The sequence below is a fragment of the Penaeus chinensis genome, chromosome 27, assembly GCF_019202785.1.
Source record: "Penaeus chinensis breed Huanghai No. 1 chromosome 27, ASM1920278v2, whole genome shotgun sequence".
NCBI lineage: Eukaryota > Metazoa > Arthropoda > Malacostraca > Decapoda > Penaeidae > Penaeus > Penaeus chinensis.
This window is the reverse complement of record NC_061845.1, coordinates 12,445,484-12,457,983: the sequence shown is the minus strand read 5'-3', so window position 1 is coordinate 12,457,983 and position 12,500 is coordinate 12,445,484. Positions and strand designations below refer to the sequence as shown.

The 12,500-nt window shown below is 45.6% G+C and overlaps 1 protein-coding gene across 4 annotated transcripts in view; it reads left to right on the top strand.

Annotated features, from left to right (window-relative positions):
- Positions 1-12,500, top strand: part of LOC125039682 (uncharacterized protein C18B11.02c-like) — a 592,850-nt gene that overhangs the window by 491,987 nt on the left and 88,363 nt on the right. The gene's annotated exons all lie outside the window — the stretch shown is intronic.

The following is a 12,500-nucleotide window of genomic DNA, read 5'->3' as shown; positions in this document are numbered from 1 at the left end:
TGGAACCTGTGCATCAGTACCCAGAGGAGGCGGAGGACTAGGCCGAGATGCGGGAATTGAAAACAGGAAGAGGAGGATGCGCCGGTGTGGAGGGGAGGGGGGGGAGGGGGATGTCCTGCGTCCCCAGTTATATTTAGACCTCTTTCCGTCTCCTCTGTTCCGGTGCCTGTCATTTTGATTTTTGTAACAGTTTTGTTTGCTTTTGTTTATAGCCTCTGTTTTTCCTTTTTCCTGTTGTTTGTTTCTTATGACTGCAATCTGTTTTCATCTTGCTATTGTCAGTCATCTCTTCACCTTCCTTCTCCCGAGCGGTTCATCCCTCATCCTTTTCTCCTCCACTTTCTCCGCCTTTCTGTCCCCCTTCCTTCTGACTTGCCCCCTTTTCTCTTCCTTGTCCTTGTCCCCTGTCTATTCCACTGGTCTTTGTTCTTTTTCGTTTTATTTTCCTACAACTCCGTTTCGATTTTTGTTTCCCTTTCACACTCCCTCCTTCCCTCGCGTCCTTCTAATTTTCCTTCTTCTTTCCTCCTCCCATCCCGCATCCTTTCTCTGTCTCTCATGCTCCTCTTCCTCCTCCTCATCATCATCATCATCATCATCATCATCATCATCATCATCATCATCATCATCATCATCATCATCATCTTCATCTTCATCTTCATCTTCATCTTCATCTTCATCTTCATCTTCATCTTCATCTTCATCTTCATCTTCATCTTCATCTTCATCTTCATCTTCATCTTCATCATCATCATACTCCTCCTTCTCTCCCCTTCCCCTATTCTCCTCTTCTTCCTCCTGTCCCATGCACCTCTCCATCTACCTCATCCTCCCCTTCCCTCCCCTCTCCCTCTCTTCTTTCCCCATGCCCTTCCTTTGCCTCCTCCTCCTCCTCGTCCCCCTCCTTGGAGTGGGACTCGAAGGATCCCGCCCGCGAGGCCCGGGTTCTCCCGCGGAGGAAAATTACTCCCTCCGCCCTGATCCCGCGCTTCAGTTTTAATTAAGACGGAATCGCAAAATCAATGTGGATTAACCTCTCAGATTTAAAGGATTGTTATGCTAGTCCTGCGAGCGCGGGCGAGGGGGAGAGGGGGGGGGGGGCTGGCGTCTTGGGGGGGGAAATGTTGCTGGCGCTCTGTTGGGCTGGGTTTTGTTGTTGTTGTTGTTGTTTTGTTTTTTTTCCCTCGTGGTTTTTGTGTGGTGGTCAATTTTTTTTTCTCTCTCTCTTTACTCTCTCTCTCTCTCTCTCTCTCTCTCTCTCTCTCTCTCTCTCTCTCTCTCTCTCTCTCTCTCTCTCTCTCTCTCTCTCTTTCCTACCCCTCCCTGCCACTCCCTCTCTCCCTCCCCCCTCCCCCCTCCCCCCCTTCCCCCCTCCCTCTCCTTCTCCCGCAAAAGAAAGACGTAATAAATGAGAACAGAGAGACTGCGACGCCGACCCGCCTCCAAGACGATTCCAGACAACAAAGGCCTCACGTGATGAGAAGGAACTCGTCAAGGAGATATACAGAGAAGGAAATGACAACAACAACAACAACAACAACAACAACAACAAAAAAACAACAACACGTGTCTACTATTTTTTTTCTCTCTCTCTCTTTCCTAAATTAGCAATCAGCTTTATGGGATAATCCTGCGACTTAAACAAGCGGAGTGAATCAAGAGAAGTCATCACTCTGGTGAAGTTAGGGGAGGAGGAGGGGGGGGGGGAGTGATTATAGTGTCACTATAGCTCTGTTGTCATTTCGGGGTCTTGATTGTCATGCGTTGTGATTTGATTTTTAAAGATTTATGTTGGCATTTGTTTCTCGTTTATTGCTTTCATTATTGTTATTATTATTATTGCTATTATTATTGTTATTAACATTATTGTTGTTATTATTATTATTATTATTATTATTATTATTATTATTGTTATTATTTTTTATTTTTTATTGTTTTATTATTTTTTTATATTTTTTATTTTGTTATTATTATTATTATTATTATTATTATTATTATTATTATTATCATGATTATCATTATTATTACTATTATTATTATTATAATTATTGTTATTATTGTCATTTTTATATATTTTTCAGTCCTTTTTATTCTTTTTTTGTGTCCTTTATGTTTATTTTATCTAATTTTGTTTGATTTTACGTGTTTTGAGATGTATTTTATTCTCCTCATTTTCCTTTTATTTTTGTTCTTTCTTCTTTCACTTGCTTTCATTATCCTCTTCCTCCATTTCCGTTAATTCCTCATGTCTTCCGTCTTTCTCTCCCTTCATCATATTCGCCCTAGTTCCTCTCTTCTCCCCTCCTTCTCCACCTCTCCCCTATCATCCTCCCTCCTCTTCCCCTCCTTTCCGTCCTTTCCTTTCCCTTCCTCCCTCATTCTCCCTTCTCTCCCTCCTTCCTCTCCGCCTCCCCTTCCTTGCTTTCTCTCCTTCCTCTTCTTCCCCTTCTTCTTCCTCCCCTCCCCCCTCCCACTCCCCCTCCCCCCTCTCCTTCCTTGCTTCCTCCCATTCCTCTTCCTCCCCTCCCCCCTCCCTCACCCCTTCCTTGCTTCCTCCATCGTCAGCTGTTAGGAAACACAATGGTTTGTCTCGAGGCAGCACGTGATTCAGCGTCATCAGAATGCCATCCCACAGCAAGCACAATGGCCCGTCCCGTTACCGCTCGCTAATGGGATTTTCGACCTTAATGGCTTCCCTTCCTCGCTTCCTGAGCTGCCTCGGCTTGGTCAATGGAGCTGTCTTTACGGAAGATCGTAATGTTATTAACTAATTGATTTTCGGCGTCGCTATTAATGGGTGGAGGAAGATAAAAACTAAATGAATAACGGGAGGAAAGGAAAAAAAAAAAAAAAAACTTGTGGGGAAGTAAATCGGGTTATTTGTTATGGGTCGTCTGTCTTTTCTGGGTGTGCGTGAGTTTGTTTGTTTGTGTTGGTTGTCCTGTCATCAGATGACGATGATTAGCTGTCTATTGACTTCACTTCTGTTGTCTTCTCCTTCTCCTTTCTCCCGCCTCTTCATCGTTACTCTTCTTCTTCGTTTTTCTTTGCCGTCTTATCTTTGAATTTCTCCTCCGTCCGTTTCCCATAAGCGTATTCATTCCATCTTCTTCCTCCTCCTCGTTTCATATCTCCTTTTTCTTCTTCTTCTACTACTACTTTTTATCTTCCCCTTGCTCCTCCTCCTGCTTCTTCCTTTCCTAATTTTAACACCACCATTACCAATGCCACCTCTGTCTCTTCCTCCCCCCATCCTTTTCCTCCTCCTTCTCCTTCTTCCTCCTCCCTCTCTTCTTCTTCCTTCACCCTGTCTTCCTCCTCCTCCTCCTTCTTCCCATCCCCTTGCTCCTCAACCCCCTCCCTTCAGGTCCCATCTGCTGTAAGCTGACATACACGGGCTGTAATTTGGGTGATATACGAACGGCCGTCCAGACATGCCTCCGAGCGGGTCGGGGCAGCAATAGTGTTATTAAACCATTTGAAGACAAGGTCGCTCGCTGGACATGGTGACGAGGGATGGGGAGAGGAGAGGGGGAGGGGTGGGGGCAGTAGGGAAAAGCGTAGGGGAGGTACGGTGTCTTGGGTATTTGTCTTCTCTCTCTCTCTCTCTCTCTCTCTCTCTCTCTCTCTCTCTCTCTCTCTCTCTCTCTCTCTCTCTCTCTCTCTCTCTCTCTCTCTCTCTCCCTCTCTCCCTCTCCCTCTCCCTCTCCCTCTCCCTCTCTCCCTCTCCCTCTCTCCCTCTCCCTCTCTCCCTCTCTCCCTCTCCCTCTCTCCCTCTCCCTCTCTCCCTCTCTCCTTCTCTCCCTCTCTCCCTGTCTCTCTCCCTATCTCCCTCTCTCTCTCCATATGTGTTTGTATTTGTGCATTTGCATGTGCAGCTGTATCTGACGGTTTGTTTATGTACGTCTGTGTACACGTATGTACATGTACACTCCCAGCTTTCAACATAATGGCTCAAAAGAACAGTACCGGCGGCGGGTGGACAGAAATAAAGACTTAAGAATTCATTAAATCACATGACTTGCCTGAGACCGTTTGGGGTCGGAGGAGGAGGGGGTTGGAGGAGAAGGAAGGATAGATGCACAGAGAAGGGAATAGATGCAGAGAGAGAGATAGAGAGAGAGAGAGAAAAAGAGAAGAGAGGGACGGGAGAGAGAGAGAGAGGACGGGAGAGAGAGAAAGAGAGGACGGGAGAGAGAGAGAAAGAGAGGACGGGAGAGAGAGAGAGGGAGAGAGGACGGGAGAAAGAGAGAGAGAGAGAGAGAGGACGGCAGAGAGAGAGCATGGGTTATGGAAGAGATAAAGTAAAACGCGAAAAAAAAACCTTTAAAGACTGAAATCTAATCTGTTTATGACGCACTCTCCTCAAGAGAAAACATCAAGGCGTAATCACCGTCCCCCAAACCCCAAGGAAAATGTTACGCAATAGCAGCTTCGAATGCCCCCCCCCCCCCCCCCCTTAAAATTTCAGTTCATTAAACTCGGGTCATGTTCCTTCTGGCATTTTTATCCTTTGTTCCACCCGGATATAATTGATTGCAGACCCTATAGTGATTAGCCTCCCCCTCACTCACTCCTTTCCTCCTAGTTTCCTCTCCTTCCCCCTCTCTTCCTCGGAATATCTGCCTCTTCTCTAACATTTTCTCCTCTCTCTTCATTTCTTTTCTCTTTTTTTCTTTTCTTCCCCCTCCCTGTTAGCTCACCTAATTTTACTCTCTTTTCCTCCCCGTCTTCTCCCACCCCGTCCAGATACTCCTCTTTTCCCTTCCTTCCTCTCCTCGCCTCTCTTCTTTCTCCTTCTCTTTCTCTCCCCCCCTATTCTCGCCCAGCCCTATCCTCCATTTCTTTCTCTATCCCTTCTCTCCATCCAGCCACGACTCTGCCTACCCTTTCCTCCGTCTCTCACCTCTCCCCCGGTTCGTTCCCCTCCTCCAATTCATCCCTCTGCTTCCCTATATTCCCTCCCTTCCATCCAGCTACTCTACTCCCCCCCCTCCCCCCTGCCTCCTCCCTCCTCCTCCTCCCTCCTCCTCCTCCTCGAACGCTATTCTTTTCCGATTAAGATTTTGAAACCCGACGCCGAGCGAAGAGCAGTGCCCGTAAACGACTCAATGGCAGGTCGTTACGGGCAGAACACTACCGATTGCTACCCGTTAACTCGGTGGCCTTGATTGACTCTTGGATTGTGAGAGGTCGTTTGAATTTTGTTTTATTTTGATCTATTTAGGCCTTTTTCTGTTTTGATTTTCTCTGTTTATGTTAAGATTTTTGTGGGGGTAGTGCTGTGTGTCTGATCGTGTTTTTCATCTGCGTGTTTATTATTTTTTTTTTTTGCCGGTATGTTTTGGTCGTTGGTTTGAAACACAACACGTTGACCCTTTGTTTGTTTTTTGCTGTCAAAATAATCCCTTATTGGGGGATAAAGGGAGACATAGCTTCCCTACCATTTCTCTCCTTCTTTCTCTCTCTCACTCACTCACTCACTCACTCACTCACTCACTCACTCACTCACTCACTCACTCACTCACTCACTCACTCTCTCTCTCTCTCTCTCTCTCTCTCTATATATATATATATATATATATATATATATATATATATATATCCCTCCCCCTCCCTCCCCCCTCTCCCTCTCCCTCTCCCTATCCCTATCCCTCTCCCTATCCCTCCCCCTCTCCCTCTCCCCCCCCCTCTCTCTCTCTTTCAGTATCTGTGTGTCTCGAGATCCCGTGTCCGTTGTCTGCCTCCTTTCCGGTTGGCTTGAGCTTTTCATAAGGATTTTGTGGTCGTTTTACGCTCTCGTGGCCGCGCAGGTGTCTTGGGACTTCTGGGTTTGTCTGCTCGCTCGTTTGAGTTCGGTAGGTGGTGGGGAGTATGGAGGTAGGCAGGGGGGGGGGAGAGGAGGAGGGGAAGGGATGGGATGGGATGGGAGAGAAGAGGTAGGTAGGTGGGGGAGGAGGAGGAAAGGAAGGTTGGGGGGGAGAGAAGATAGGTAGGTGGGAGGAGGAGGTAGGTAGGGGAAGAGAGAGAAGGAGGATAAGGTATGGGGTGGGGGGGGGGAGAGGTAGGTAGGTGGGAGGGGAATGGGGAAAGAGGGAGTGGCTCGAATTTGTGAACGATATTGAAGATTAATTGTTGGATTTGAGGTGTTTGGATAACGGAGGGACCGAGAAGGGGGGGGGGGGAGAGGAGGAAGAAGTAGAGGAATTTATTTTCTTCGCCGTTATTTCGTACTTCTCTTCTCTCCTTCTTCATCTCCCTCATATCATCTCTCTCTTCATCTATCTATCTCTGTCTCCCTCTTTCTCCCTCTTTCCCTCCCTTTCACCCTGCCTCTCTCCATCCCTTTCTCCTTCACCCTCTCCCTCCCTCCCTCCCTCCCTCCCTCCCTCCCTCCCTCCCTCCCTCCCTCCTTCCCAAAGGCTCGTCAAAGCAGCTTTTGCAGAGCCTGCAAACATATTATCCCTAAGCCTGAAGGATGCCTTGGAGGATCATGTGATTTAACCTCTCCAAAAACGTGCATCATCAGCATCCACGTTACACGCATCTCCCTACTCTTGATTGGTATGCCTCCCCCACCCCCCATTCACCTCCCCTCCCCCCCCCATTCACCTCCCCGACGCCCTCCCCTCCCCTCACCTCACCCCTTCTTGTACATTCCCATGATATAAGCAGGAGATTTAGGTTAGCTCCCACGCTACATTTCTTTGTCTCTCTTTCTATTCTTTTCCTTTTCTTTTTTCTTCGTCCTTATCATCCTGTTGCTGTTGCATGGTCAAAGAAAACGACGATTCATAAAAGCCCGGACAAGCAAACGAACAAAGACGTTTCTCGGTATCAGTCGCCTTGTTTTGCTTGCGCTTGCAACATATGTTCCCGCATTGTGTGCTCTCGTCGTTCTGTTGGCCTAGATAGCTGGAGTCATGAAGAGGTTTCGTTGATTAGAAATGGGGGTGATTAGAGAGAGACAGGAAGATAATTAATCAAAGAGAGATAGGGAGAGGGAGAGAGAGAGAGAGAGAGAGAGAGAGAAAGAGAGAGAGGGAGAGAGAGAGAGAGAGAGAGAGAGAGAGAGAGAGAGAGAGAGAGAGAGAGAGAGGGAGAGAGAGAGAGAGAGAGAGAGAGAGAGAGAGAGAGAGAGAGAGAGAGAGAGAGAGAGAGAGAGAGAGAGAGAGAGAGAGAGAGAGAGAGAGAGAGAGAGAGAGAGAGGAGTGGGAGGGGGGGGAGAGGAACAAAATACATATATAACATCTTCCAGTGAGTTTAGCCACATTATTGTCATAGACAAAGGACGAGACACAAATGTTTTTTTTTTATCTAATCATTGCTCTCATCTTGTTTACCCAACATCATTAAACAGATGAGAATTGAATCAAACATACACGACACGAATTAATGTAAACATACACGGGATATGTCCAATTACTGTATTGAGTAAAACGAAAAATGATATCAGTTTCATTATCCACCATTATTATTATTAGTATTTTTTTTTTTTTTTTTTTTTTTTTTTTTTTTCTTTTTGCTTATTAAAGAAAATGGGAATGAGAAGGGGAGGATTGTTTTGCTCGAGCCTCCGACCGAGTTCTGATCCCTCTGTGTTTAGAAAATTTGGTATTGGATCAGATGAATTAGGGGAGAATGAGAGGGAGGGAAAGGAAGGGGAAGGAGAAGGGGAAGGAAAGGAGGAGGAAGAGGGATTGGGAGAGGTAGTGAGAGGAAAAGAAAAAGAAAGAAAGAAAGAAAGAGAAAGAGAAAGAGAAAGAGAAAGAGAGAGAGAGAGAGAGAGAGAGAGAGAGAGAGAGAGAGAGAGAGAGAGAGAGAGAGAGAGAGAGAGAGAGAGAGAGAGAGAGAGAGAGCAAAGAGAGCAAAGAGAAAGAGACATAAAAAGACAAACAGAGACAGACAAAATGAAAGAGGAAAAGTTATTTTACTAACACAAGCCGAAAACGGAGAAAGCGAAATAAAACACACAAAGAAAGCGGGAACTGCCACCCAGCGCCGCCGCAAACAAGAATCATTCAAAGAAAAAAAAAAGAAAAAAACGTGTTACCATCTTCCCCGGCCTTTTTACCGTCCTAGAGGGTTATTGATAGGCTATATAAATGTAACAAGTTTTTGTTTCTCCCTTCCGGCCTTGTCAAGTTGCCGAAGTGAGCGTAACAATATTATCCAATCAGATTCCCGTCTGCTGGAACTTTTTCACTTATCGCTGCGCATTTCGGAAGCTCTCTCTCTCTCTCCCTCTCCATCCCGACCGCTCTCTTTCATTTTTCTCTCTTCAACTCTCCTCTTCTCTCCTTTCCTCCACTCTCCTCTTCTGCATTCCTCTCCTCTTCTCTTCTCTCCTCTCTTTTGCTCTTCTCTGCTTTCCAATCTTCTCCTCTCTCGTTTCCTCTCATTTCATTCTCTCCTCCCTCTCGCCTCATTCTAAAATCCCTCCAACAGCTTCATCCCCTCCCTCCTCTCCCCCCCCCCACCCCCTTTTATCCTCCCTCCCTCTTATCTCACTGTCTTCTTTCCCCTCCTGCCCCCTACCCCCCCCCCCTTCCCATCCCGTCTGCCCATCAAGCCTCACGGTACACTGATTCGTTTGCGTTGTACGTGGCACTCTCCGCCGGTGCCACCCTTCCTAATGTATTCTCGGATGACCTCTTCTTCGGCCTCAATCACCCGTGCGATAATATCACACGTCGCTATCTGTCTTATCATTGGTCTCCTGGGGTTGTGGAAAGAGGGGGGGGGCGTAGGGAAGGGAGGGGAGGGAGAAGCTTTTTCGGTGTTAAATAGATTTGTTGTGATCTCTCTTTTATACTCTCTCTCTCTCTCTTATTATTATTAGTATTATTGTCATTATTATTATTTGTATTATTATTATTATTATTTATTTATTATTATTATTTATTTATTATTATTATTATTATTATTATTATTATTATTATTATTGTTATTATTGTTATTATTATTATTGTTGCTGTTATTATTATTATTATTGTTATTTTTATTATTATCATCATCATCATCATCATCATCATCATCATCATCATCATCATCATCATCATCATCATCATCATCATCATCATCATCATCATCATCATCATCATCATCATCATCATTATCATCATCATCATCATCATCATCATCATCATCATCATCATCATCATCATCATCATCATCATCATCATCATCATCATCATCATCATCATCATCATCATCATTATTATCATCATCATCATCATCATCATCATCATCATCATTATCAGAGAGAGCGAAGAGAAAAAGATTTTCTTTCCCCAGTGTACAAGCAGAAACAAAAATATTTTCAATGACATGGGAAAAAAAATATATATTTAAAGCATAGCAGCAAGTATTTCAGAAACACGAAACCAAAGTTTTGAATCTGAAAAATTTGAATCATAAGTAAAAAAAAAGGAAAGAAAAGAAAAAAAAAAAAAAAAAAAAAAAAAAACTCTTTCTCTCTCTCTGTCTGTCTCTCTCTCTCTCTCTCTCTCTCTCTCTCTCTCTCTCTCTCTCTCTATATATATATATATATATATATATATATATATATGTATATATATATATATATATCAAACATACACATGCATAAAAGTGAAATAAAGGTCTATATAAATAGCGCTTAAAATACGGTTTTGAGCAGAGTTGACGTTAGGGGAACCCGAGAGGGAAATTAGGACGAGGGAGACTGACAATAAAGTAAGGGGAGAGAACAAGATGTTAGAGGGGAGAAAGATGCAAGACGACTGAAAGAAAATGGGGAAAGGGGGAAACGGAAATGCCCGATGAAAGGGCTGGAAGGAGGCAGGGAGAGGAACGGAAAGGAAGGCGACAGACAGACAGACAGACAGACAGACGGACAGACAGACAGACGGACGGACGGACGGACGGGCAGGCAGACAGACAGACAGACAGACAGACGACGGACAGACAGGACAGGCAGGCAGACAGACAGACAGACAGACAGACAGGCAGGCAGGCAGTCGGTCACACACACACACACACACACACACACACACACACACACACACACACACACACACACACACACACACACACACACACACACACACACACACACACACGCACACACACACATACACACACACAAGCACACACATGAATACAAACAAACGAACAAACAAACACTGAGAAATAGATAGACGGATAATCAGACGTAGTTACATGTAGACAGACACCTAGGCCGACAAAAAATGAACAAAATGGAACCAAATGAGCCGGTGGGACAAACAGCATTAATAAGATCAAAACAAACAACACGCGAGGAAAAGGGACAAGATATTTGACGTCACTGACAACTATCTCCGCTTCCTTTGCAGCCTCTTCGTGGGTGAGTCAAAACCTCCCTCCCCCCCCCTATCCCTGGGCGTCCCGTCTACCCCCCCCCCACCCCACCCCTCTTGGAATGTCGACATGGGGAAAGTCGACATTTATAATCGGTTTCCTTGCCAGATTCATCCAGATGTCTGTCCGTCTCACAAGTGCTTCTCATTTCGCATTCGTCGTGGCGCCATGAAGAGGGGGGGGGGGGGGAGAGAGAGAGAGAGAGAGAGAGAGAGAGAGAGAGAGAGAGAGAGAGAGAGAGAGAGAGAGAGAGAGAGAGAGAGAGAGAGAGAGAGAGAGAGTGGGAGGGGAGCAGTGAAAGAGTAAGAAGAGAAAATTAGAGGAGTGGAAGGGAACGGGAGGAGAGGAAAAGAGAGAGAGAGAGAGAGAGAAAGGCTGAGAGAGTGTTTAAAAGGGAAAAATGCCCATAGTAATATCGTAAATAAGTGAGACGAAGAATAGTTACAGTTATTATTTTTTTGGAGTAAAAAAGTTTGTTTTCGGTTTTATATAAACGAGTACATAAATAGTTCAAACTTTGCTAACATTTTAACGAAGTCTTATTCACTAGATCCCTCCCCCATCTTCACGCCTCCGCAAACCCTCCCCTCCACTCCCCATCCCTCCCCTGCCCCCCCCCCCTCTCTCCCCTGCCCCCCCTCTCTCCCCACTATCCACTCTCACCCCTCCTTCCTTCTCTCCTCTTTCCCCCCTCTCCACACCTACTTTCCAACCCCTCTCCTTGCCCCCTCCGTTCATAGGCTTTGGGGCGCTAAGACCACATATCAGGAAAGTAAATTTTGCGACTCACCATGGCGTTTGGTCCCACGGTGAGGCTCTGGGCTTCGTGTGCAGAAGATGCGAGACTTTGGCCCTGATTGCGGAGGCGGAGGCATGTCTTGGCGAGGAGGGTGGTGGGGCACGCAAGGGTTAGGTGTAGACATACTCGCAGGCTTTAACACACACACACACACTCAGTCACTCATTCACTCACTCACTCACTCACTCACTCACTCACTCACTCACTCACTCACTCACTCACTCACTCACTTACAGAAACCTCCTAACCTCACCCCCTCTTTCCCCTCAACCTCTCCTAGTATGACGTCACTTTATTCCTGTTTGTGTTTACTTTTTTCCCCTCCCTTCCCCTCCCGGCATTTTCTTCCTCCTTTGTGACGTCAATTGCAGTGTCCGTGACTGGGAAAGTAGGGGGGGGGGGGAGGGTTGCGTCACATGATTTTCTGACTTCATTATTCGCTTGGGAAAATGGGGGAAGGGGGAGTTGGAGAGTGGGGGGTTGATGCAGAAGGAGGGAAAGGAGGGAATGGGGAGAAGAAGAGGAAGAGAGAGGTGGAAAAGGAAGAAAGGGGTGACAGCAGGGGGGGGGGGGAGGAAAGGGGAAGAAGAGGAAGGCCGAGAGGAAGAAAGGATATAGAGGAAAGAAATGAAATGAAAAGGAAGAAGAGGGAAGAGTACTAAGTAAAAAATAAAGAGAAGGAAAAAAATGAGAAACATATTTTCAAAATCGTAGATAGATAGAAATTAGAATCAAGAAAAAGATAACGGACAAGAGACAAAGGAAGGGAAGGAGACGTCAAGGAAGAAAAAGAAGAAGAAGGGAAAGAGAGAAGTAAGCAAGAAGGACGAGAGATCATATCTTGCCAGCTCGTGTATACAGGGCAGAAGACCAAAACAACATAAACATGTGGAATATGTTGCATGATGTTGTATGTGACGCGTTGTGGCCGATGAGTTATGGTTTGCAGGAAAAAAGTTAGATGCGAAGAGAGGAATAGAAGTTTTATGTTAATGGGATGTGACGATTATGTGCCGAGACTGACTTGGGTTTTTCATAGGTTTGCAAGGGTGTCTACATCGTGTGTGTGTGTGTGTGTGTGTGTGTGTGTGTGTGTGTGTGTGTGTGTGTGTTTTAGTTTGCGTGTGTTACTTTGTGTGTGTGTGTGTGTGTGTGTGTGTGTGTGTGTGTGAGTGTGTGTATCTGTATCTGTGTCTGTGCATACGTATGTATGCATAGATATGTATGCATACGTACACGTATGCATACATATACCCCATATTGTAAAGCAGAGTATCGAGTGGAGTTCAATATACGCAGGTGTGTCTCCATTTCACAA